The 26,141-nt window shown below is 35.9% G+C and overlaps 1 protein-coding gene across 6 annotated transcripts in view; it reads left to right on the top strand.

Annotated features, from left to right (window-relative positions):
• LOC113105754 (pleckstrin homology domain-containing family A member 7) overlaps positions 1–26,141 on the top strand; it is an 84,436-nt gene that overhangs the window by 12,030 nt on the left and 46,265 nt on the right. The window contains exon 1 of one of the 6 annotated variants that reach the window (XR_003292394.1): positions 6,464–6,629. The exons of 4 other annotated variants lie outside the window; for them this stretch is intronic. The gene's annotated coding sequence lies outside the window, so the exon portion shown is untranslated. Of the gene's footprint in view, positions 1–6,463; positions 6,630–22,726; positions 23,014–26,141 lie in introns of those variants that run through there. One more of the 6 variants, XR_003292395.1, reaches the window with a different exon arrangement.

Below are 26,141 nucleotides of genomic sequence, written 5' to 3'. Positions count from 1 at the left end.
GTAAACGATACTTCTCTAAACAAGAAAATAGACATCTCAGAAGGCCGAGGAAGCATACAAGTTTTCTCAAATCGTGAAAGTCCCGAAGTCGGGAAGTCATGGCCTAGTGGTTAGAGAATTTGATTCCTAACCCTAGGGTTGTGGGTGTGAATCTCGGGCTGGCAATACCATGACTTAGGTGTCCTTGAGCAAAGCATAAATGGCTGCCCACTGCTCCGGGTGTGTGTTCACTGGTGTGTGTGTGTGCACTTTGGATGGGTTAAATGTTCTGAGTATGGGTCACCATACTTGGCTGAATGTAAACGTCACTTCACTTCACTATCAGCCAGTATAAGCATGCATGTCTAGTTTTGTATGGCAGAGCTTCTTCCCATGATCACAAGGCTCCACAGCGAGCAGTGAACTTGGCCAAATCTTCAAAAACAGACAACCGCACTAAAGACTGCATTTTGAGTTGAAGCGATCAGCCTGCTGTTAAATTGCATGCTATGCTATTTATTAAAACCCCAGTCCTGTTGTTTGTCACATTATAATGAACAGAACTAGATTTGTACATTTTTCTGAATGAAATCGGAGTCATAATTGCATAGGGCACTGTGAGTACTGCATATAATGCATTTTTCAAGGCTATATTAATAATAATAATATTTTTTATAAATTTTCGGTGAGCTCATGCTCCTTTGTAATACTGGCTCAACACTGCTCTAGTTCTAGTCCATAACTCTCGTCTACTTTTATTTTGGTCTATTTTATTGTCCACCAGGTGACAATGTTAAGTCTGATTGCTTAAAGTAATACCACGCCTCATTAAGCAACAGTATTTGAATTATTATTCATGTCTCTAGCACAGATTGTGTGGGAAGAATTACAAAGTGTGAACAGTAGTGATGATAACCAAGTAAATATTTTTTTTTCAGTTGCTCAAAAAACATTGAGTGTTGAAATGTTGCTACTATATAAAGCTAATATATAAAAAACAAACATTATATTGGTACTTATTTTCACTATGCGCTTTTCTGTGCTTATTGTGGAGAACATTTAAAGAGTAGGATACTGTCTTTGTTTTGTATACTAAATCTATCCATACATTATCAAGTTTGATTGCTCTTCATACTAGAACAAGTTGTAATGGTGACATTGATTATGACAATTTATATTCCTAATCATAGCCATGCAGTGTATGTCTGTAGCTCTCTCAGGTCCATCAGCTTTAACCCACACTTACATTCTGAACTCCGTCTGCCTGGACTGATCACAGGACATAGCATTAGCTACGGCAGTTACCCACCTTGCCCACATTAAAGCCTGGAAGAAATATCTACGGTGAGAGAATGAAGTTATTTCTGTCCAAGTCAATGATCATCTGCCGGACCAGAGCAGCGTGAGAGCTGTGGTGTGGAATGTAGTAACATTCTGCTGTGCTCAAGACAACCACCAGGGAATGCTGTTGAATCTTTGACTTTCATAGGTCACACGTGGACAGCCCCAGAGAGGGGGGATTAGTTCCCTTTCAATGGACCCACTCTTATTTAGGATTTAAATGGACAGCTTGAGGAGGCTTTTCCCTTTTGCTCATTTATAATTTATATCCAATTTACTGAATTCAAAATGGAGTTAACCTGTGTCTTCCCCTTTCTCTAAAAATTAATCTCGGATAATCTTTAATTTTTCTATTTCTCTTTTAATGTTTACATGACTGATAGTAGACCATCTACTGTTTTTTAATCTCTGACCTAGTGCAGTGATGCATTTTAATTTTAATTTTTTAAAGTCCATCTGCTTTTTAATAATTGATCGGAGTTCCTTTTTCTTATTTTTTATTTTTTTTTTGGTTTTGATTAATTCCCTTTTCGAAATTATATCAAGGTGTCAAGGCTAAATGAGTTAGTGTGACCCCTGCAGGTAAATGCTTGGAACTACAACGTTTGGAACAAAAAGCGTCTTTCTCCTTTGACATTCAGAAGTATCTATGTAAATTAAATTACAATTAAATTAAATTTTTAGCTGTAATGACAATAAATATTTCTTGCACACCAAATCAGCATATTAGAATGATTTCTAAAATGAGATTATATTATATTATATATCAATGTTATTGTGGGGGGATGCTATTGTCAGGATTGTTTTATTATTATTATTATTATTGATTTATATTTATTTATTATTCACGTGGCTTTTATAGTTGGCTTTTATAGTTTTTATAGTTGTGCAGATGAGCAAAGACCGTAGGACCTCCAGGATGTTTTGTTGGGGTAAATAGGAATGCAAACAGATGTACTCTCCACATTATATAGAAGGTATTGGTTTATTTGACAATTTCTTTTGCGGGTCACAAGTACTTTTTTAATGCAGAATTTGGATTCCTCTGTTCTGCATCAGTTGATCAGCTCTGTGGCAGATAAACCTGAGGGCAGTGGAGATGCGGGTTCTGGTTGCATCCGGACAGCAAGCTCATCAGTTACTGCTGATTTGAAGCAGCACACTATGGATAACCCTGCAGCAGATGTAACCTGAGACCACTGAGGATGGGGGGCGTATGGTCAGACCCTTCATTCTCTGCTCAATTTAGGGATGAGACCTCTTTTCTGTTCCTCTCATCCTGTGGAGGCTCACAAGGGAGATTGAGAAGGTGCTGACGGGCTGACTCTGGGTGACTGGGGGCGGCTCACGCACATACCTTCAGTAACATTTCAGTGAGTTTAGATAGCTGCGAGGCTCAGAACTATCAGTCGTGTTGGATGCCCAGAGCATGTGCCAGAAGATACATAAAGGAGGAGAGAATAACCATTTGTGGATAAAGTTCATCTTCAGATGTCCTGACCTTCTTGAGGCATATACATAAGGGAAACTGAAGATAGCACTTGTGCATAGTTGTGTTTTTTTGTGGCGTGTCCTTAGGTCTTCAAGGCCAAATAAGTGGTGAGTACCATACAACTCTATAATTCCCTTGAACGGATTTATTGACAGAAAGATGTCGACTCAGCAGATTATATTTAACAAAGGATCATTAATTACCAAATTACTAAATTGCTTTATTCTAAGGATGATCTAAAGCAATCATGATGGAAGTCATATTTTATTATTATTGCTCAATATTGCCACAGCTTAACTGGATAGCCAATAAACTTGTGTTTAAGTTATGGTTATGACTATAATTTCGAAAGGATGCTGTGAAATTCATTAAGGCTATGGCAATGGTTAATATATCATATAGTTTCTAAATGGAACCATTATCTGTTTATTTCACACTTAATGTGGATTGCATGAGTTTAAAACGTGGTGCAAAAACAGATTCAGGATGTTAATATGACGTCTGAACTTATTTTGGCACCTTTAAAGTCTTTTAATATGAAATTGATAGACATAATCTAAAATCTTTAATTATACAAATGTTCCAGATATATGTTTCTTCCAAATTAAAATTATATGTTGCGTATTTACAATCTGAAGAAACTAAATTCAGGACAATTTCAAGGTTGTGGGACTTAAATTTAACATCATAAGGATTCTATATTGACACTGTTGGATGTGAGAATGAAGATGATTCAGTAATAATTGTGATTAACTCATCTCCTGGAAAGACTGTATGACAGTAGAGGCTAAGTCAAGGGCTTTGAGCAGAATATTGTCGGATGATTCATTTCCTATCTCCTGCTGTCAGATAACTACACAAACAATTTTTGGCACTGACAGATGATCTTTAAGTATCAAAAAAGTCTTATGTGTTTTATCAGCAGTATTCTGCCTGATGCATCACGGAGGTGAAGGTCGAGTTTGCAGATGAGACAAAACAGTAAGCACTGGTAACCCAGTGGTTTGTCTGAATAGTTAGGTGTTTGCATTCAGGTGATGAGTAAGATTATCATCAGAAGCATTTGGGATTTCATTTGCCAAGATTTCATCATGGCATCCAAGAGTATAGATCTGCAACTTTCTTGTTTTGCCAGACATCAGATGTCAGTTGGAGGGCAACTCAAGAAATTCAGTGGGGTCCAAAAGTTTGAGACCACACAGAAAAAACTTTGTTAAACTGGAAACCTGGAATGATTTAGTATTTAGAACAATTAAAAATAATAATTAAAGAAATGTTACCAATTCTTTCTAGGTAACTAATAAAGTAAATGTCACTTTGTGAATGCCTCCAGATGTTTTTACTTCTGAAAAACTTGAATTTGTGTTTTATACTGTAAAATCACACACAGTGTTAAACAATTAAAATTTTTCATGTTGCCCATGTGAATTTTGTATTAATGGTCAGATTTTTTTGCTTCCTCTAAAGTGCCATAATTTGGCATCATTGACATCAGATTTTTTTTTTTACAAAGAAATGTATTTGAAATTCATGTTTTTTTTTTTTTGTGAAACTTAAAAAACAAAAAACAAAAAAAACTATTAAATTGTGGAAAAAAGAAAAACAAGCAATTTTACTTAGAGTTTTAGGCCCCATTTCCAGAGTTACCATTCGACTTTTTGTTTTATTTTGCAAAATTAGAAAGGAGAAAATGAATCCCTTTTAATTTCCGGAAAGTTTAAAACATTTTAAAGTAATGTTATTACAGGGAACTGTATATAATTTGAATAATGTGTTTTTATGTCACGTATATGTGGGAGTAATTGCTTCATAACCTCTCATTTGCTGTTTAATTACTTATAAATTAGCGGCTTATGCAGCACTGATATCGAGGAGGCTGCCACCTTGCTAATGGCTGAAGGTCCCCTTGGGCTGTGGGACAGTAATGGGTTTAGTGAGCTGCATATGTGATGTTTGATTTTAATTACTCACTCAGGTGAGTGCCAAATGCATGTGCATGATTGAGTATCCTTCATAATTCAAACAGATGAGATCCTATCATCTTTCCCCTCTTCTGCCCTTTGCCATTTATAGTGAAACTTGCCTTGCATTCAAAATGACATACTGACAAAAAACACTGCAGTGCAATTCTCTGGACTCTCTAGGTCAATAATTATCAAATTATCAAAAAAACTATTTATCAAAAACAAATGTTGAAATTTCCCCTTTGGGAAGCTATAATAGGGTCCTTTATAAAAAGGGCCTGTCCAAATGTACCCAAAAAGCCTAAACAAAAACTCAAAACCCAGTGAACACGTGTGACCGGTGATTCTAAACAAGCATGCAAGATTGCAGGGAGATCAGACCATAGCTGCTGCTATAACAGTCATGAAAGTTGTAAAACGATCATATTTATACAGTCCATTGCCTGGATTTTCCAAACATTTTCATTATTTTAATTTTTTTTATCATTGATTTAGGTGGTTATTGCTAAATAATATGTAATGTCTTTCTCCTTATGTGCTTAAATGTCTAACAAGATTAAATCAAATTCCAGAATAAAAACATAAGAAAGAATTAAAATGGATATATATAATAAAATGAAAATGCATGTTATGTTTTATTGTAGTCTATTGAACATTCAGTTTGTGTGAGAAAGGTAGAAATTGTTGGTTATTGTTGGAGATTTTCTCTACACTTTTTCCAAAACAACAACAACAACAATAATTGTTATGGTTTAAAAATAGCATCATTGGTCTATATATTTTTGCTTATTTGGTCACGTGACCTGAAGTGCAGAATCTCTTAGTCATTTAAGATAATAATATTGCATTGTTTTTTTTTTCCAAAATCCTAAAATTTTGTTTATTTCAGGTTTAAACTATAATATTGAATTGCAGATTTTCAGTGTGGTTTTTCAGACTTTTGGACCCCACTATAATTGAGGGCCGGACCCCATACTTGTGGATGCTCACTGAATCTCACTTTACATCTGGGCTGTGGGAACAGAACAGAAAGAAGGTGGCGTACATTTGGGGATTGTGATGAACACTAGGAATGAAGAGCCATTGCCTGTTACTCCTCTGGATTACCTCAAGGCTGGAGACTCATCCTTCACCTGCAGCCGCTCTTTCATTAGCTGATAGCGCCCATTTGCACAGCCTATAATCAGTCTCGCCAGTTGGAGCCATGCCATTTCCCTTCCTCTGCAGCTTTAAAACGTGCCTTTTTGTTCTTTTAAAAGGGCTTTTTTCTTGTTCTCTCCTTCTGTCTATTTTAATCAGTTCTTTTCTCTCTGTCTCAACCTTTCTGCTCCCTGCCTACTTCAATCTTGAGTCTCATCCCTTTTATCACTGTCTCATTTAATTTCTTCCACTTCCCGCCTCCCACCTCTCTGTCCTTCTCCCCTTCTCTTTTTCCTCATCTTGCATCTCTATCATCCCAATATCTGCTGATGTTACCGCTGTTTCCTATTCCGCAGTATATAGAGACCGTCTCATCATTTAACCGTGACAAACGTGAGCGTGAAAGAGTACGAGGTTCAGCAGAGGTGAAACGCTCTTGCGCTTGTGTGTTTTGATGTGCATGCTAGCTGCGTGTGCTCCATCCCCATCCCCCCTGTGTCTCTCTGTGAGTGGGAGATCCCGGGAGCGGGAAGGCCGTTTAAATGAAACTCGTGAGCTGGGCAGTGCTCGTCTGCAGCAGTAACAGCAGCTGTGCTCTGCTCAGTGGAGTGTTTATCACAAGCTAGCAAACCTGCGGCAAGCATGTGGAACCGGGCGAGTTATTCGGAGCACATCCCTCAATCTGAGCAGCGCTCCTGCAATGTGCCACACAGGTGTGTATCTGCTCTGTTTCTCCAGCTTCAGAAGCACAGATCTGCAGATCTAGACCTGTATTAGGTATACAGTCTTATGCATGTGTCGATTTATACGTGAACGTTGACAACTGTCCCGTCATGGTGGTTAATGTTAGGATGCATCTCTTGTTGCGTCTTACTGTTAAGCTTTTAATTGACTGCTGATGTTAACTCTAAGGTTTCCTTTAGGAATACAGCCTTTGCTTATTCATGCTTGCTGTAGCTGTGTGCTCTCTGTTTGTATCCGCTTTGATCATTTGAATTATGCAAGTGAAATATTCAAGGGTCATTGGCAGAACGATCTGTGTGGGATCTGTTCAGGCTTCTGGTTTATTGATACAGCCATGAGATACTCCTGGGATATGCAGGCAGATCTAGTGAGATTCAAGCTGAGATTGTTTCTTGTTTGAGAGCTACTTACACACATTTCTCATTTAATCTCTCTCTCACACACTTGCGAAACACTTTCCTAAATTCTCATCTTTGTATAATTATAGGCCTGTTATTTATCATTGCAAACATAGCTCTAAACTGCACTTTTCAAATTTTTAGACCAGAGTTGTTAGGGAAGCTTTAATATCAGCTTGATATTTTATATAGCTTTATTATGGAACTGTAAAAACAGTTGTTTTTCAATAATTTTTCCTGATAACTCAACCATCTACCATTGGTTGGCCATGATAGCTTTGCTTTTTCTCGTTAATTTATTTAAAAAAAAAACTTGTTTGGTAACATTTTCGAAGAAGCATATGTTTGCAATGCATTATAAGGGTATTTTAATGCATGAATAATTCTTTATTAAATCAGTGTTGTATAGTTTGTATCATCTCATGAATAATCACACCGACTTTTTAAATAACGTAAACTAACTCTGATTGAAAACATTGAATCCACGTAAACTACAATGGAGTATAGGTCCCATTGTTATAATCTCTTATATGTCTCATGTCTTTACATTGGTTATAATATTTCTTACTATATTTGTTTTTAACTTTATTTTCACCTGTCTGCTCATTATACTGTTTGACCTGCTCATTGTTATGATGCTGAAAGGGTCGTGACACAGAGCAGATTATGAAAAAATAGACCCCATCTATTTCTCATTTCCCCCCTCTGGCTGCCCTTCCTGTTACCTCTACTGTGAAACCGCAGTGACAGCTCTGGCCTAGACTTCATGTCATTTTCCAGCCGTCATCTGTGGTACAGCCACTGGGTCTTAAAGTGGATCCTGGAAGGAACTGCAGAGACTGTTTTTACTGGGGGATATTCAATCAATCAGTCATGGGTACTTTGGTTTGAGACCGAAAAACACCCTTTAAGGAGAGGCCTGGATCTGATATTCCTAGAATAGAATCATGAAACCTGTGTTTGTTTCAAGTGATTTAACAGTGGAATCTGGAATTCCAGGAAATTTTCCAAAATGTCTTCGATGAGGTCCTGGGAGGGAACGGGCCTGGGTATAATATGAAGCTAGAGATGACATGCCATTCCACTTTGATATGATTTTAGTCTGCTGTCCTGACTAAACATGCATCAGTTGTTTTGGCTTTATGCAGTGCCATACACTATATAACGTTACTCAATAGTGCATTACTCACAGTAAACATCTTGAAAATTATGTGATTAAGTGTTATTATCTTTGTTAGACTTTAAGTGCTTTGGGCTTCGACATAAAAGCCAACCACTATATTAGCAGGCACTGTGTTATGGGGTGCTGAAAGTAAAATAGTGCACATTACATAAAACAAGATTTCTGCTGCCTGTAGCACTGGTTTTATGTCACTAGTGGCAAATAAGGTCGAGGGTCGCTAATAAATCAAGCTTCATAGTAAAAATTTACATTTAGATTTGTTTTTAAGATTCATATTTAACATTTACATTTAGGTTAAACATTTAAATATAGAATAATGATATAAATACAAGGGTACTTTTTGAAATATGTATAAAAAGACTAAAATTGACTTTTTTAAATTTTATTTAGCTAAATCTGACAATATTGGGTTAATAGTTTTGGAGTATACTTTCTGCACTCTATATTGGGTGTCATTTATTAATGCTCTGTTTCAGGAATTCGTCACATTCAGGTCTGTTCATCAGATTGGCCACTTACATTTACAGCTTCACTTGTTCAAGTAATAATCTCTTGATGTGATGTGTAGTTATTATCTTCTTCACCAGCATTTCAGTCGTGACTTCTATTTGCGGTCTTATCTAATGAAGCACAGGTTGAGTTACTGATGCAGGTTAGACAGGGTTCTTCTGGGAAGGAAAGAATGTCTTCCCCATTGTAGTCTAAGCTGAGAATAGGGAGAAACTTAAGGAAGTGTCACTGATCCGTGTGAATGCTCTCCTTCTATTAGCTGATCACAACTCATCCTGGAGATTTAACTCAGAGAGAGAGAGAGCGAGTACAGTAAACAGTTAGAATCAAGCAGTTTTTTCCTATTCTTACTATTGTGTTTGGTTATTATATGCCTGATATTTCCATGTTCTAAACTATTGCATTGTGGCCATCAGACCTCGTTCAGCCCCAGCATTCCACTTACTGACCTTTCTGCGGTGTCCCTGTCCTTATCTGATCGGTGCTGTTTTTAGTCAGAGCTGATTGTGTGTATGGGAGAGTGTTCACAAGGCTAATACATATCTATATGCTTTAAAACCAGACTGGCGGTTTTATAACTGGATTGGTGTGTACAGCGCTCAGTGTGTTGTGTCTGTGTGACAGTATTGACTTGGAGGTGACAGAAGGACGAAGGCCAACAGCTGAATCTGAATAGGATTGTGAATGTTTCGTTTTTTTTTAGCACTTTAGCACTGTTTTTACCAGTTGTATGTCTCTGTGAGTCCAGTTGTATATCTTTCTTTTCTACACTTGAGATGAAAAAAAATAAAAGATTATTTATGAGAAAATTATTAAAATCTTTGCCTAAAACAGACCAGAAATGCTACCTATTATGGTAGCATCTTGGCTGCAGGTCACATGGTTATTGTTCTTCAGTAATCTTGCATGACTGTTTCATAGCTACATTGGCTATGCATCATATACTAGGTAAAGTTTAGTGTGAAGTGAAACGAATCTTGTTACCAGAGTTGCCAGTTCATGTCTAAAGGGAAAACTCAGTGTTATACACAATGAAAGTAGGGGTGCACTGAAAAAAAAAAAAAAATTAATTGTGAGTTAAAAAGGCATTTTTATTTCTGATAAGTGACTACTGATACATTTCTATACTAACATTTGACTAAAAATGACTTCATTTCTATTAAGACAATTTTTATTATATTTCAATAAACTGTTCAGCCTTTATTATTACAATTTTGTATTTTATTTCAGTATTAAAAAATGTTTTTCTTAAACTTAAATACTGTGATTCGGGCTGTCAGAATAACTGAAAAACTAAATTAGAATTTTCTACTTAAATATAATCCAAATTTGAATTATATAGAAATTTAAAAGGCATAATTTCAGTTAAGGAAATATATATATATATATTTGTTGACAGCCCTAACTGTGACTCTGCTATCAGTGCTTCTGCATTCTTTAATGTTTGCTGAAATGCTGTGCCAAATGTGAGTTTGTGTCAGCAAAGGCAGACAAGGATTAAAGGATACCATTTGAAAACCGAAAGAAAGAAAAAGTGACCCATACTCAGAATTTGTGCTCTGCATTTAACCCATCCCATCCCATACGTATTTCATCTTTATAATTAAGATCAAAGACCCATCTCAAAGGGTGGGTTCATTCTCCTTTCTTTTGCATTTATAAGAGAAGTTGTAGAAGACAGAGAAACTTCTGGCAGACTCACTGAAACGAATACTGTGTCTGACACCAGACAGCTTTCTTTCGGTCTGTGTCTATGTCTTTAAGGGCCCATTAAATAGAGTCTGCATCTGTTCTACAGCTCACCTCTGGTCCTGCACAGCAGGAGATGCCAGTCTGCAGCTCCTTAGTTCATGTAGATGCAGTGAATGTAGGTGAGCTCCTGTTTCCAAATGATGAAAATCCAAAATCAGACTATTTAGATAGTGAATGCAAACATTAACCTGTAAGACCATGAGAGTCCTGTGGCTTATGTGACTTTAGTGTGAGTTGGCAATGTATTGATTTTTTTAATTGACTTGTTAGTGCTAGTTCCATTTGAGCTCAGTGATTATTTATTGTTCAGTGCAGGGAGCATGGAGTCAGGGGCTTTAGAGTGAGCTACCTCTCCTTATACATAATTGATTGTGTTGGCCTTTATGTGTAGTGGATATTGCTGAAGGAACATTTTTAGTATCAACAATATAACACACATTTTTCAAGACTTGGTTAAGATTGAGAAAGTTGAAATTACTTATGTTTTCTGTAGGGATTATGTTCATATCCCCCACCCCACCCCTCCCCTAAGATTTAGATTTAGTCCATAGATGAATCAGATAATCCAGATGCCAGATGTTTGTGCCTCAGAGTGGTCCACCAACTGTGAGTAAACATACAGAATAATCTAGTATTTGAAGCAAAAAGTAGAAGAGTTTGTCTAAGTAAATTTTATAGATAGGGAATATAGCTATAAAAGCAGATCAATTGAAATTCCTTACTGTGATAGAAAACATTAAAAAAATGATATAAAGCACACTTTCTTAGCTCTTTTTTACTCATTTAAATAAAAAAAAAAATGGAAGAAAACAGCATTTTGCCAGAAAACAGCTGCTCAGGGACAGCAGAATTAGTATGACATCTACATCAGTATGAACAATGTGCAGCTTTGTGTGAGTCATTGCTTGTTCTTTGAGACTGGATTATTTGCATTTAAAAACTTGCTTCTGTTTCCACATTGTGGATTCAGTCTAACAGCATCAGCGTCTAATGGATTGCAATGTGCAATAGTAAAAAGAAAACAAGGTCATGTTGCTAAATGCAGCACAGTTGTCCTTGTCCCTAGATTGAGGAAAACCATATTTTTAACATTTTCCACATGGTAATTGGTTGTTTAAGGCATCGTTGCTACTACTAGAAAGTCAAATGGCCCGTTGACTTAGCTAATAGGAAGTAATAACTCGGTTTAACAGCCAAACATAAGAGGTCACCGTCTAAATGGTAATTTTTTTGGCTGATCTGAATTAAAACATTTTAGAAAAATGCCCCATCACTGGTGTTACCATAGTTACTGTTCGTGGCAAATAGCATGGTTGAACACTGGCTCTGATGCCAGTGCTGCATTTGGGCTGCTGTAAATCTGTTTTATTGCAATGTGAAGCCTAACGTTTTGAGTCTGCTTACATTTGGAAAAGATCCATCAGTGATAAATTCCGTTAAGTGTTTGGCTAAACTGAAGCCATCGCCTGTCGAAACCTCATCTGCAGAGCATCCCAAAAATAGCACAGGACCTTACATTTCTAATCTAAAGAGATGAGCTGAAAACTGCACAGAGGACTTGTCAAAAGCAAAGCGCTTGAGATTACAAGATGACTGAAGTTACAGAAAGACAGATAATTTAGTGCCTTCATCTGACCTGAGAAATGACAGGGGGAGTGTATTCTTCCTGTCTTGCTCTTTCATTTTGTCCTTGGGTTGCTTTTCTTTAGCTTCAGTTTCCCCTAGAGTTAGACTTTGAAATAGTTGAAAGCCAGAAGTTTTTAATCTCACTGTCTCCTGCAGAGTTGTTTTAAAAATGTTAAATGTTTATCTCAATCGCAACAAGGCTGCATTTATTTGATTAGAAATGCAGTAAAACATTGTGAAATATTAAAATATAATATTTATTTTTGTATCAATATTTAAGCTTTTTCTGATATAATATATTTTATAATGTAATTTATTCTTGTGGTGGGTAGGCTGAACTGAATTTTCAGGAGCCATTACTCAGAAATCAGAAAATCGGAAATCATTGTAATATGCTTTAATCATCAATGTTGTACTGTCTACAATGATATACATTTTTTTTAATGAATAGAAAGTTTAGAATTGCATTAGAATAGCATAATAAAACAATAGCATTTATTTGTAATTGAAAACTTAACTAAGAAAATGTCTTTTCTGTCATTTTGATCAATTAAACGATTACTTCCTTAATAAAAATAGGCCTATTCATTCCTTCTTACTGACCCCAGTCTTTTGAACAATGCATATTTACATTCTATGACCTCCAAAATATCCTAAAAAAAGACATCTGTGAAGAGTTTTCAATCGGAGTGTTAAAGTACACCATTAGCATTCTCTGTATGCCTTCTGTATGATGGGCAGTTGACAGCTCTTATTAGTAGGAAGAGCGTTCCCTGAGAGGAATGTGTATTTCCTGTATGACTCTGCACTCCTGCAGAGGTTGAGACTGTGTCCTTGCTGCAGATATTCTCAGGGCTGCTGTGATGTTGACTGTGTAGAGGCCACAGGAACATGTTTATGCCCAAAGAACAACTGCCACAGCAATATTTTCCTCTCCAGCACTCTGCTGACGATGTATTGTCTCACATCTTCATCTCATTTTCACTCCAACAGTCAGAAAGATCTCAGATTTAATCTCTGGTTAAAATGTTCTCAGGTCACTGGCAGGTCACTCTGAATGTCACTGATCCCAAGAATACTGATGCGGTCACATGGTCTGATGACAAAGTCAGTGTTTTACATATCTATTTGATAATATGAAACCCACATCTCACATATATAATAATGTAAATGTTGAGGATAGTCATTCTTGGTAAGTGCATATTTGTTCTGGGTTTTATTACTTTTCCATTAAAACAGGAGGTCGTGTAATTCATTGGCTGCTTGTGTTTACGATTACTTCATCCAGGTTTGTATGTTTTTTTGTCTCAAACTGTTAGATCAGGATTTCCAGATGTTTTAAGTGGCTCCTTTTAATTTTAGTTTGTGCCTTGTTGCATTCTTGTGTGTATTCCTGATGCTGAGGCATTAAATGAATCTTACTGCTGTGGCTTTTAGAGGAAGAAGGAATTATAGTCTGTGCTCTCAGGCTAGTACAAAACACACAGGGGGCTTAAATTCTTAAGTAGTAACAGTCCTATTTACAAAGAAAAATGAGCCTGTGTGTTTGCGTTTTAATAGAATCTGATATTTTTTCTCTTTTTTTTTCCCCAAAGCACCTGTGAATTTAATCTGCAGCATTACAATCAGTATCAGCGTTTCTAATTTCGCTCTATGACAGCCTCATTTGGATGGCAGTGGTGATGTGTTGCCTGGGGCTGTCTAAGACTACAGACTGCATGCTTTCTTGTTACTGCGACAAATGTGCAGCCCAATCGCTCTGTCATTACTGGTTAACTGCGTCAGATCACTGAATGCCACAATCACTCAATTCCAAACTTACAAACAACACACAATCAAGATTGAGCATCTTATTGTAGCCCAGAGAATGCAGTTGTGAAGAATATGACCCTTGTGCTAACACCTTTGTGATATATGTAGGGCCCTTTGATTTCTGAAATGCGGAAAACGCAGATGGAATTGCGGAATCCGGTCTTAAAAATTAAATTTACTGTATAATGCAGAATGTAGCCGAATTTGCTGTGGTATCAAAGAAGTACTTCGCTTTAAGTAATAAATGGAAAGCAAGTTAAATTAAAATATTTTTCATTTCTTGCTGATCCGAAAAAAGATTTGATCTGTGGGTCAAAAACCGTAATGTGATCCGAACTGTGAGGTTTGTTATCCGTTGAACCACTAAAAAACATACCTAAGTGCACACGATGCTTGTGGTGCTTTCAGCCTCTGCCCTCTAACTATATGAGTACATGAACACATGAACCTAATCTCTGAGAGTCACTTCATGAGCATTTTGCAATTTCTTAAAAAAAAACAAAAAAAATGGTCACGTCATATAAACAGAGAAACTTAAAGGTCTTCACAACAACCTGTCAAAATAAAAGTTTGGGTTAACTTAAAGAAACTGTGAGAGAAATATATTACTTGATGTAATCATAAGACTTCTACTAATAATACAATTATTGTTGAAACTTGATTTTTAAGGATATTTACAAAAATGTTTTTTTTATGTAATCAATGTAAATAAAAATAAATGTATTTCCGGAATAAAAATAGTGTTTTTTAATAAAATAAGTTATTTAGAGATGCTTTTGACTAATAATTTATTTCTAAAATACTTTTATTTTAAATGTATTAAATGTATGTAATAAATGGCGGTTATAAAAATGGAATCTAGAATATTAATAGAGATCACAGATTTTAATCAAAATAAAATTAAATTTAAGAAAAAAACATTTTATAATATTTTATAATTATGTAATTTTTGTTAATGTTAGTAAATTGCTTTTAAATTGTGTAAGTGTCATGATTTTAATTAGACATGCTTTTTGATTAATACAATTAAATTTTAACCATTAAAACAGTCAAGAAAAAAAAAGAAAAACTTAATTTGGGAAAAAATAAAACAGATTTCTTAAAGCCCTATGTGTAAACTACCATTAAAACGTTTTTTTTTCCCCCAATACGTTTATTCTTCAAAGAATGAACAAAAGTGTAAAAACATTTCTAATGTTACAAAAGATTTATATTTTAAATAAATGTTTTTTTTTTCTTCTATTCATTGAAGAATTCTGGGGGAAAATATTTATCACAGTTTACACATAAAATATTTAAAAGCACAACTATTTTCAACATAGAATGCTTAAACTAATAGTAAAGTATGCAACATCATGCAATAAGTAACAAGCCAAGGAAAGGAATAGAAGCCAGAAAATAATGTGCATTGTTATTAACCATGAATAACTGCGGTCCCAAAGGAAGGAACTTAAACACAGTTTCACAAGCATATGCTTGTGTATATCTTGTGTTCTGCTCTGATTCCAAAAGCAAATTTGTTACTGCAGTGCTTGGAATAGCTCATGAATTTGAATAGTCACCACTATAATGACATTTCAGCTGTTATTTGATTATTGTAAGATGTCTTTCTCTACTCAGAATGTTGACTTTACTGAAATAAGATGAAGATATTCATATGTGCTGCTGCTCTGCTGCAGTCTCAGGGCACGTCACTCCTATCCTGCAGCTATTACTGCAGATGCTGAGGTACTAAACCTAGACATGGCATCTGTCGGGTGGTTGATGTGAAAACTTTATGGTTTGTGACTTTATTTGTTTTTTCCCCCTTTGTCTGACATTTGTTTGACTCAGAGTTACTTATGAAAGCCATTCATGTCCATCTCATTCCGTCTCTCCTGTCATAAGGTCCCATCTCGCCACATGTGTTAGCAAAGCCATAAAAGCTACATGACACTTTTGTTAATGTTATGCCTCTGCTATGAGACGTGAGCTGTTAGCTGATGTGAATCAGTGTTTCAGAAGTGGAGCTAAAATTTCCTGGCAGTTTGAGAGGCTGTGCCAAGCTGAGATGAACTCAGGAGGCGTGTTGTAGGCTGTCGTTGGGGTCGCCACAGTTTCTTAATGAACCCTTGCACAGCTTACAGTTCCTGATTTGGATAAAGCAGATTTTGGTGTGTATCACTAATTGTTTATTATTTTGCAGAGCCCACTATCGATCCCCCATTGTTTTTCATTCCGGGTAACTTCAACTTTTTTTTTTTTCCGCACCCAACACAAATTGCTGTCACTATTGATCTTCAAAGTGCTTTTGAAATTCGTTTCATTGTTACTGTCTGGGTGGTCATAAAACAGCTATTTCTGTGATAAATTGCTGTGAAATAGTTCTTTATAAATATTTATTAGCAGGCAAATTTTGTGCCAGAGAAGTGATGGAAGTGCTGATGCTGCTGTATTCCTATGGGTGCAACTTTTCCCTCAGGCCATCGTGAAGATCTCGGTATATGGACAAAGGGGGTTTGTATAGTGCTTTGTTGATCAGTAGTTATTTAACTAAGACTTTTTTGCCGACTAATGACAAGGTGTTTGATGGGCTTGTTAATATTAAGCTATTAAAAGACCCTTCAGAAGTGCTGACCATACGAAGCTCTACCTCATAAACGAGGACTGTTTCAAGGCCAAGGGTTCAACTTTTTCAACTTTTGTTTTGGTAGCTTTTCTCAAACTTTGAAGACTTTTCTGTAGTTTCCCCTCCAGGCGCCCTGGAACGAGCTTTTCCGGGGGCTTTGAAATACGAAGGAGTTCATCTGAGCAATTGTTGTCATAGTAATGCTCTGTTAGCAAGCAAAACGCCGGATCCGATTTTCATTTGAATTTGTTTCGTCTCAAATTAAATGGGTTACATCAAAAACATGTGGGTTTATTTTCTGCTTAATTAGAGGTTTGGTATTTCATATATTACGTGGGTTGTAGTTGTTGTCTTTTGCTGCTTGTTTGTGTAGGAAACTGACCTAATCATTTCTGTAATTATGTCTTAGCATTTGTTTCCTTTTAAGTGTCTCTTTACACTCACTGCTTGTCGTTTAGTATTTCATCTTCAGTCCGTTACGCTTCATGGTGGACAGGGTACTGCAGCTGAGCCTGTGAGCAACCAGGCGGAGTGAACAACAGTATTTGTGTTTGTGGCCAACTAAATCTCCCATTCGTTGTTCCGGGACTCTTGTCCTTTCACTCCGCTCTAATTAGCTTTCTGCCGGGGCACTCTTCAGCATTAGGGGCTATCCTTTGAAATGTGATGTTTAATGAACAGGCTGGGCTCTGAGTCCCCTGTACCAAGGCTTGTTTGGGCCTGTGAGGTCTTTTATATGCCAAGTGTCCTTATATTGGAAAACTGTCCTTTGTATCATGGAGGTTTGAGGTAGCCAGAATGGAAGGGTTGTTTTCTTTTGCCCCACAGTGATGGCACGCTGAAGCAACCTTTTTTATTCATAAGAGGGATGCTTTACTAGGACTGGCATCATGATGTCACTCAGCAGCAGATTAGGGGCTGTTATTGAAAGGATGGTCAGTGTGTTCAGAAAGAGGTGTTCGGTGCCACCAACAGGAAAAGAGCAGTCACTTTTGCAGGTTAGACTGTAGTAGAAATATTTGTTTTATATATTTAGTTTGAACATTTATACATTTACATTCATGCATTTGGCAGATGCTTTTATCCTAAGTGACTTACTGAATATTACATTCAAACTAGGGTTGGAACGATTCGTGGAAAAAATCTAACCATACGGTTCTCCTAATATGGTTCAGCACACGCTAGGACCGTGGTCCAACTTAAATCTAAAAACACATCTGTAATATGGTTTGCTTTAAATAACATGTAAAACAAACAGGGTTTGGCTAATGTATGTTTCTGTTGATGGATGCTCTCTCCTGCTTCCCAGTACATTACAACAACGGCGATTTAAAAAAAAAAAAAAAAAAAAAAAAAAATCAGAGGTAAACAACGATATAAATACTGTTCAGTTTCTTGCACAGACCAATTGTTTTGTGTCTTTACACATCAATGTGTCGTCACAAGCATCAGGGTTTAATTTTGATTTTGGGTGAGCTATCCCTTTAATATTAATCTCACTGCTTTTGAAATGAATAGCTTTGGTAACTTTAATAAAGATTCATCTTTAATTTATACAGTCAAATATGCAATGCTGTTTTACATTTCATTACATTATTGAACTTCTTGTACGTGTTCCTGTAGCTCAATTGGTAGAGCATTACGTTATCAAGCATTATCCAACCCAAGGTTGGGGGTTCAATTCCCCAGGAACACATGATAGGTAAAAATTGATAGCCTGAATGCACTGTAAGTCACTTTGGATAAAAGCGTCTGCTAAATGCAGAAATTAAATTTGAATTTTTTCAATGTAATTTTAATTAACTTAAAAACTAATGTTAGACCTACCTAAAAAAAATCACAGTTTATTTTATTTGTATCTAGAGATCGACCGATATGGGTTTTTCTACAGCGGATGCCGGTGCCGATGTTTAGAGGTCAAGCCAAGGTCACAACCCTTGGTACAGGGTACTCAGAACCCAGCCTGTTCATTAAACATCACAATTCAAAAGATAGCCCTCAATGCTTTTATACCAAACACAAATGTTGCTGGTTGCTAGTGTGTTTGCAGCACTACTAATATTTATTTTTTATATATTACATTTTTTATATTTTTCAGTTTAATTGATTTTTTTATACAATTATACAATTGTATTTATTTTATTTAAATGTATATTTAAGTTTAATGTTTAGATTTTTAGGGCCGATATCTTGAAGTTTTCCCCTTCATTTGCATGCTAAAATGTCACACTAATAATAAGTGGATGCACAACATTTAACTTATCATCATTTATTAAGCACTGACTTGAACCATCTCTCGAATCTTAATTTTGTGCACTCAAGTTTGTTGGTACATAAATGTAAACTTAAATATACATTTAAATAAAATAAATACAATTGTATAAATAAAAATCAATTTAACTGAAAAATTAAATAAATAAAAAATAAATAACAGTAGTGCTGCAAACACACTAGCAACCAGCAACATTTGTGTTTGGTATAAATGACACAGAACATCTAAAGTGCATTCTAATTTCAAACTTACATCGCAGTCTGTTCATTATTAAAATAAAGTACAGTCAACCAAACATATAAAAGGTTACACTGGTCAGTTTAAATGGACTGTAGTATACCGGTCCACTCTGCTGTTATTCCAAGGACGTTTTTGCTCATGTGAAGATGATGATCTTTTTCGTCTAGTTTACGTAATTTTTTAAAATATTATAGTTTAACATTGGGAATATGGAAACATTTGGATATGTGCAGAACGAGACGTGAGCAGTAACCTTCATACACATCTAGCCAAACCCTCACTCGCTCGTCCTCGTATGCACGCACGCACGCATGCACTGTTACGATCTAATGCACCGTAAATGCCGGATTTTTTAAAACAAATGTGCCTAGTGGAATGCAAAAATTCAAAATCGAACATTTTGCAGAACAGGAGCAAATAAAGGACTGGTCATAATACTTGCATACAATGTTTGATGTGAAAAAAGCGGTTCACTGACTGCGCAGCACAGCCACAAGCGCTACAGTTACATTTGGGATAATTTTATTTTTAAAACTATAGTGTCATTTAAAAAACATTGCAAGTGCATTTTAAAATACAACAACGAGCACCACAAAACCATTTAAAGAGGTGCATTCAGCGGTCTCCTTGAAGGGAAACGGTCAACAAAGTAAAATGATCTCAGACGTTTGGCGCGCTCTCTCCATTTTATGAATTGATCATAATCACATCTATTAATTTTACAGTCCTGCTACTAGCATTTTATTCAGACTAAAACCCCTTTAATTTGGGTGAGAAACCTTTTTTTTCCAAGTGGCTTTTGCACATAATAATAATACCGCTGCAGACGCATTTTGAAGCATTAAGGTTATTAATTGATCGTTAACTTAAACAACGATCAGTTATTGAATATTGACATCCCTAAATGCAAATGAGTTGGATGGAAACCTGGCTATTGTCTGCATCAAACCATGCTTCAGAAAAAATGTCATTCACCATTCTGGGCAGCTCCAGGACAGCTGTCTCTCTGAGCACGGTGCTGTCTGTGAGCGGGGCGGAGTAACATAGCCCTCAATCACGCTGCAGTGTTTGTGAGAGCTGCCAGCTTCTCCACCCCATTGACAGAGTGATATTCTCTGACTACCTTTATCTTCCAGGACTGTTGTTGAATCTTCCAAAAGTTTTGGCTTGGGGTCCTTCACATGCGACAGCAGAACTTTCCACCGCACCAAGAACAAGGGGCTGCCTGCTGACGTGCCTGCCTTTAAATCGGCGCTACTAAACACGGATATCCACTGATGCCGATATATTAGAAAATGACAAATATCAGCACGATATATCGGTCGACCTGTATTAATTTCTTTACACCATTGTATTTATTTGTGATGTTGCATGTAGTTAGATAGATTTATTTTTATTTTCTTTATTTTTATTTGACAGTATATTTTTTCCCTAAACATAATACATACCAAACGGTACCGAAAGTTGAACTCTAAAACAATTAGAGTAATACAAACCGAACCTTGAGTAAGTTGAACCATTCAATACCTAATACAAACAAACTCATGACCTTGGCATTGATCTATCCATTGTAATTAGAGGCGTAACGGTAAACATATTCAAAATGGAAAACACATAGCATTTTCGGTACGGGTCTTTTGATTTGGTATGCATGTGTTTTCCATTTTTTAAGGAAATTCAGACAAGACATGCTGTTTTGGCAATCTTTGATTTGGCAATAGAATTCTGTATAGAATCCTCAGTTTGCGAGTGAGCACATTCATATCCTCCTCTTTATTACTGTCTAGTTTTAACGCGAAATAAACATGAATAAACATCTCATGTAATCATTCAATCAGTGTTTCAAATGTGGAAAGACATCAAAAAACAGCTTGTAAAAAAAAATGTCACATAGCAATTCATTTACCTCAGGCAAGTCACCTGTGTCTCCAGCTCGTTATTTGCTAGAGAAATGAAGTCTAGTGAAGAACATTTTGAGAAATATTAAACTATATACTTAATTATATTTTATTCTACCTGTTAGAGACGTCTTATTTTTTTAATGTATGTTTAAATAAATATTTTATGAAACAGCCACTTTGTAAAGGATTATACAGTATTTCAGCCAACAAATAGAAATTGTATGATTTAGACGTTCATTTAGAAACTGCATTATGTGTATTTTACATGTTGATTATTATAGTTAAAATAAATAGTAAATAGTAAAATAAATTGTAATTTAAACCATCATGTTTGTGTACTGTTACACCCCTAATTTTAATAAGTCTATAATTGTAATTTTTGAATATTTCAAATAAAAATCTTATTATTATTGTTAACATTATTATAACAAAATATATATTTAAAATACTGTAATATGTTTTACCTTATGTGACTTAGGAATGTGCAATTAATCGCATTCTTTTGTCAGTAGCTTCACTGTGATTGTCCTGTGATTAGTAAATCACTGACGGGATTGCGCACGACAATCGAATGCGATTAATTGCACAACCCTAATGTGACTCTTCCATAGCCCTTAAAATATATGGGGAAAAAACTACTTGTGAATAATAGGTTCTATAGCTGTAAAGAAATGGCTTTTTGAATACACTAAATAAAACCTTTAAAATCATCCAGTGAAACCGGCCTGGCAAAATGAATCACAATTGGACAATTTCTCTTCTGAAAAATAGCACAGTTAAAGTAATCCACTGCAAGGCTGAGTAACCAAATCCCACTGTGCTTTTCTTCTTACAATTGATCTTTTCTTCCTCAGTCTCTACTCTTGACTAAGATATATAATGTTCATAAAGCTATAGATTATTATAATTTAGAGTATATTTCTTAGTGAAATTCATGCTTAATGTGATGTGTTTTGTATAAAGTTGCATAATGTTTATTCTGCTGCTGACTTGGGCTTTATTTTATTCAGAGCTTTTGTTGCACCATTTTTAAAAATCAAATCCTATAGTGCAACAAACAAATATACATATTAATCAACGCAAACTCATTACAGTTTAACATCCAAATGCAATTTATAGCTATTTTAAATGTGCAAAGGTAATTGAAATAAGGCTGTAAAGGCCATTGTTCCACTGAGCTGAAGGTTTTTTTGTATATCTGATTCAATATTTGCTTTCGAGCTGTGCAAATAAAACCTGCTTTCCTGGACTGCATACCTCATGTTTTATCTCCTGTGAGCTAACCTACTAGTATTTACAGCCCACAGTCTGGCCAGTAGGTTGAAATGTGGCAAACATGCTGTCGGAGAGAGTCTGACGCAGGTGCAGTGGTGTGTGCCTTGACTCAGAACAAGGTTTTGGTTAACAGAGGGGAAACACATTCCTCTGTTGGCTGTTGAAAATGGTAAAATTTACAGTAAAAATAGTGACATTGTCAAAACATTATGATTTTCCCCTCTAATTGTCCATCATTTTTGCAATGACAGGAAACTGTCAAAACATTAAAACGATTAGCTCTGTGCTTTTGCCAAATAAAATGGCAATACAGTAGAAACAATAGATGATTTCTGGGAAGGCGACAGGCTAGTGTGATAGAAACGGTTTGGTTTGGGTTATGAAGCTCAGGGAAATATTTATTTTGGTACAGAAACAACTCCTCCCAATTTAGTTTTTTTGCCCACTGACGTCCTCATTAATAGGCTGTAGTTTGGCAAGAGACAGAGTGGGTGGGAGTTAGAGAGAAGAGGGCTAGATCTGATAAGCTGTGTAGCTCAGCTCAGTTCTGGTCATGAAAGAGTTTGATCTCTGAACGGCCGTCAAATACTTAGTGGTGAGTGAAACTCCTGGCAGGCTGTTTTCATTAGAACTCGTGGAGATTGGAGAGCTTTGGCTACTTCACTTCAGCAGGATATCAACTTTCCCATCAGAGCCATTCTCTCATCCTGTCACCGTTTCAGGGAACAAACCCGGAATGTTCGCAGGAAGAGGTAGTTAATATTGCACTCGTGCAGGTGAGACAACTTTAGGTTAGAATGCTCTGCAAAAAGATCAAGAGTTGAATTAGGTTGAATGAGAACATATAACATTTTGTGTATATTGTGAAAAATGTACTGTACTTTGTTTCCCTAGTATAGTACAACTGAAGTGCTGAAGTATCTAGATTAGCCATGTACAGTAGGCTCTGATACAGAATTACCCTTGAGTTTGTTTGGTGTGAAATTAAGTACAGCCTGCTAGCTGACCGTTAGACTCTGCATTGACATAATAAAACTTGTATATTTTTTTAATGTAATAACTGTTTAGTGGCCTGTTTAGAGAAGGAATTTTACATCATATGAACATGATTTTACATAATATGAATTTAAATATGAAGTTTAAAACTTTGGATATTTCTGGATTTTAAGTGCTGTTATTTTTGCTATTGCTATTTTTAAGTTTTGGATGGAAAGTGAAATTGGGTTAATCAGTCAGGGAAACCACATTTGATTAGATACAAACCCCGTGATAGAGCTTTGTGTTAATTCTATCTTGATTTGGCATTAAAAATACCTGTTAATTGTTAAAGTGTTTTCATGCAATGGTCTTGGCCATTAATGGTGACCATTAGAAAAACACAACATTTAAATATGCACTATTAAAAAAATCTCTATACACGAAGAGCATGTTGGGTTCCCCAAAGAATCTTCAGTGAACAGTTCTTAAAAGACTAATTTTGTCTTAGTGGGCAGAACATTCTAATTATCTGAAGAATTAAGAACATCAATTTAAGAACAAATTCTTCCTTTTTAAGTCTTCTTCTAAAATCTTTTTAGATACAGACCTTAAATCGTATGAGACATTGACAGGTCCCATAAAGTTATTGTTGATGCAATGCAGTGCCAGTGGAGTTTTTTTTTCTGCATTATGACATGAATTGCAGTACTAGGAGAAATCTGGAGTAGCTGTACTGTCATCAGCAGTTTTGTTAAATAATGTAGTGTTTTAGCTCTATATAAACATTGCTTTTGGTTTCACAATTGCCTGTTTGGCTCTTGTGAGATGCCAAATGATATGTTCATCCCAAGGGTAAGAGCTGTCATAGTATAGGGGAGTGGAGATGTGAGGTAATACTTCTGTATGTGGACTTTAATCTAATGAATATCAACAGGCCAGACTCAACCACTTCACAGCTTAGCATTCTTGTGGTCTCTGAAATGCTAGACATTTTTTTTATTACTTGTAATTATTATTCTTATTTTTATTTTATTTTATCTATGGTCATGTGACAGTTACAAGATATTGAGAATATAGAAGGGGTTGACACACCTCTATTTTTCCTATTTATCATATGCATATCCATTTTTCTTGTCTTTTTAGAATTAAGACGAAGCAGCAGTCCAACAGGAACAAGTGTTAATTCATAGGCATCAGTAATAATGTAATATGCTGCCTGCATCACTGCTAAACAAACAGCACTACTGTTTGCCATTCTGTTTATCCTCCAATGCTAATGCAGGGAATTCCGTAGCAAGTAGTTCGGAAGTAATGATGAGAACAAAAGAGCTAAAGATTACTAATTAACAGTGGAAAATAGCAAAACTATTGTATAGGGCCAGTGTAGTTTAGCAAAGCGCATGGTATGATGCTTTTGGAACAAAGCTAGGGAAAGCGGAAATGTGCTTGTGTTTTTGTAGCCCATTGCAGGAAGGTGCCCCAGTCTGTGCCTGCCAGGCTGATGACAACTGAGTGAGGTACAGTACTGTACCTTGTGTGCATCATCGTTTTTGTACAGATTTCACTTCTGGTTTGTTTTACTGTAGTCTGTGACCTAGAGAGCTGCTTCTCAGATAATCAGCACTTATGTTTGGTTTTGTTGTGTTCGGTGGTCTAAACTACTATGGTTGTGTTATGACGTTTTTATAGTGTTGTCAGTAGTATGGAACCTTATTTTTGCCATGAAAAAAAAAAAAAAGTAATTGCAAATTTCTCTGGGAATTCTGAGTTTATATCTTGTAGATCTCTTCAGATGTAGGTCCTCATAGTTTTGAGAATAAATGAGTTGCGAGATAAAAAGTCACTTGTCTTTGACTTTTTTTTAATCCTTGGTGGAAACAAGCATGTAACAATTCTCAGAATTCTGACTTTTGTCTTGCAATTGGACGTTTGTTTCAGGCTGTTCTGAGTTTATGTCTTGAAACTCTGAAGACATACGTTTGAATTGTGAGAGAAAAAAGTTGCAAATATATATATATATATATATATATATATATATATATATATATATATATATATATATATATATATATATATATATATATGCGCTTTTACTCTGTTGCTATTTTAGTCATTCTTTCTATCTATTTACAATGATTGTGGTTTAAAGTCACTTTGTGAAATCAAATCCAGCTATTATAATCCATTAGAATGCATTATTTAGTTTCTTATACCTAACTCATTTTGACTCTATAGGGACATGAAGTTTGAAAAAATGGTGAATATAATTTAATGGAGTATGATGGCAGGTCTGCGGCTGTCTCCTTTTAAATGTGGATGGCATACCTAAAAAAAGAGAGGCCTGGTTGCAGTCAGTCTGCCGGGCTAAGAGCCCTGTAGTGATGGAGAACCTTTCAGAGGAGGGTCTTTTAACGTTCATAACAGTGATGGACTGACCATGCTCACTGCAAAACCAAGGATACAGCATTTCAGAAGCACTTCTGCTGGTTCTGCTGCTAATATTTAATGTGAGCTTTTTTTTTTTTCATAGTTTTACTATGGTTTTTGCCAAAGTCCATTGCACATTTTCTTTTGCATTCAAATCTTTATTTGGTTTTGTTATGATGATATTGATGATTACATACATTAATTTCACAGATGAGTTAGCAGAATTGACTTCAGGATATTGTTTATTCAGGAACTGGATCAGACTGCATGAAACCATTGTTGTAGTGAAGGCTTTGTAGTACATACATTCATGTCAAGTGTTCTCTCATGCAGCCGCTGAAAAGCTTTTATGCAGCAGAGTTTGCTGATGCACTAAATGTTCAATTAGAGATAAAAGCTTGTTGTAGTGTTTGGAGACATATGTTTGCATTCAGCTGAACTATCTTATGAGGACATTTGTTCCTCAGATTCCTGCGGTATGATTGTTCACTAAAGAATG

The sequence above is a fragment of the Carassius auratus genome, chromosome 7, assembly GCF_003368295.1.
Source record: "Carassius auratus strain Wakin chromosome 7, ASM336829v1, whole genome shotgun sequence".
Taxonomy (NCBI): domain Eukaryota; kingdom Metazoa; phylum Chordata; class Actinopteri; order Cypriniformes; family Cyprinidae; genus Carassius; species Carassius auratus.
This window is presented reverse-complemented; position numbering and strand designations above follow the sequence as displayed.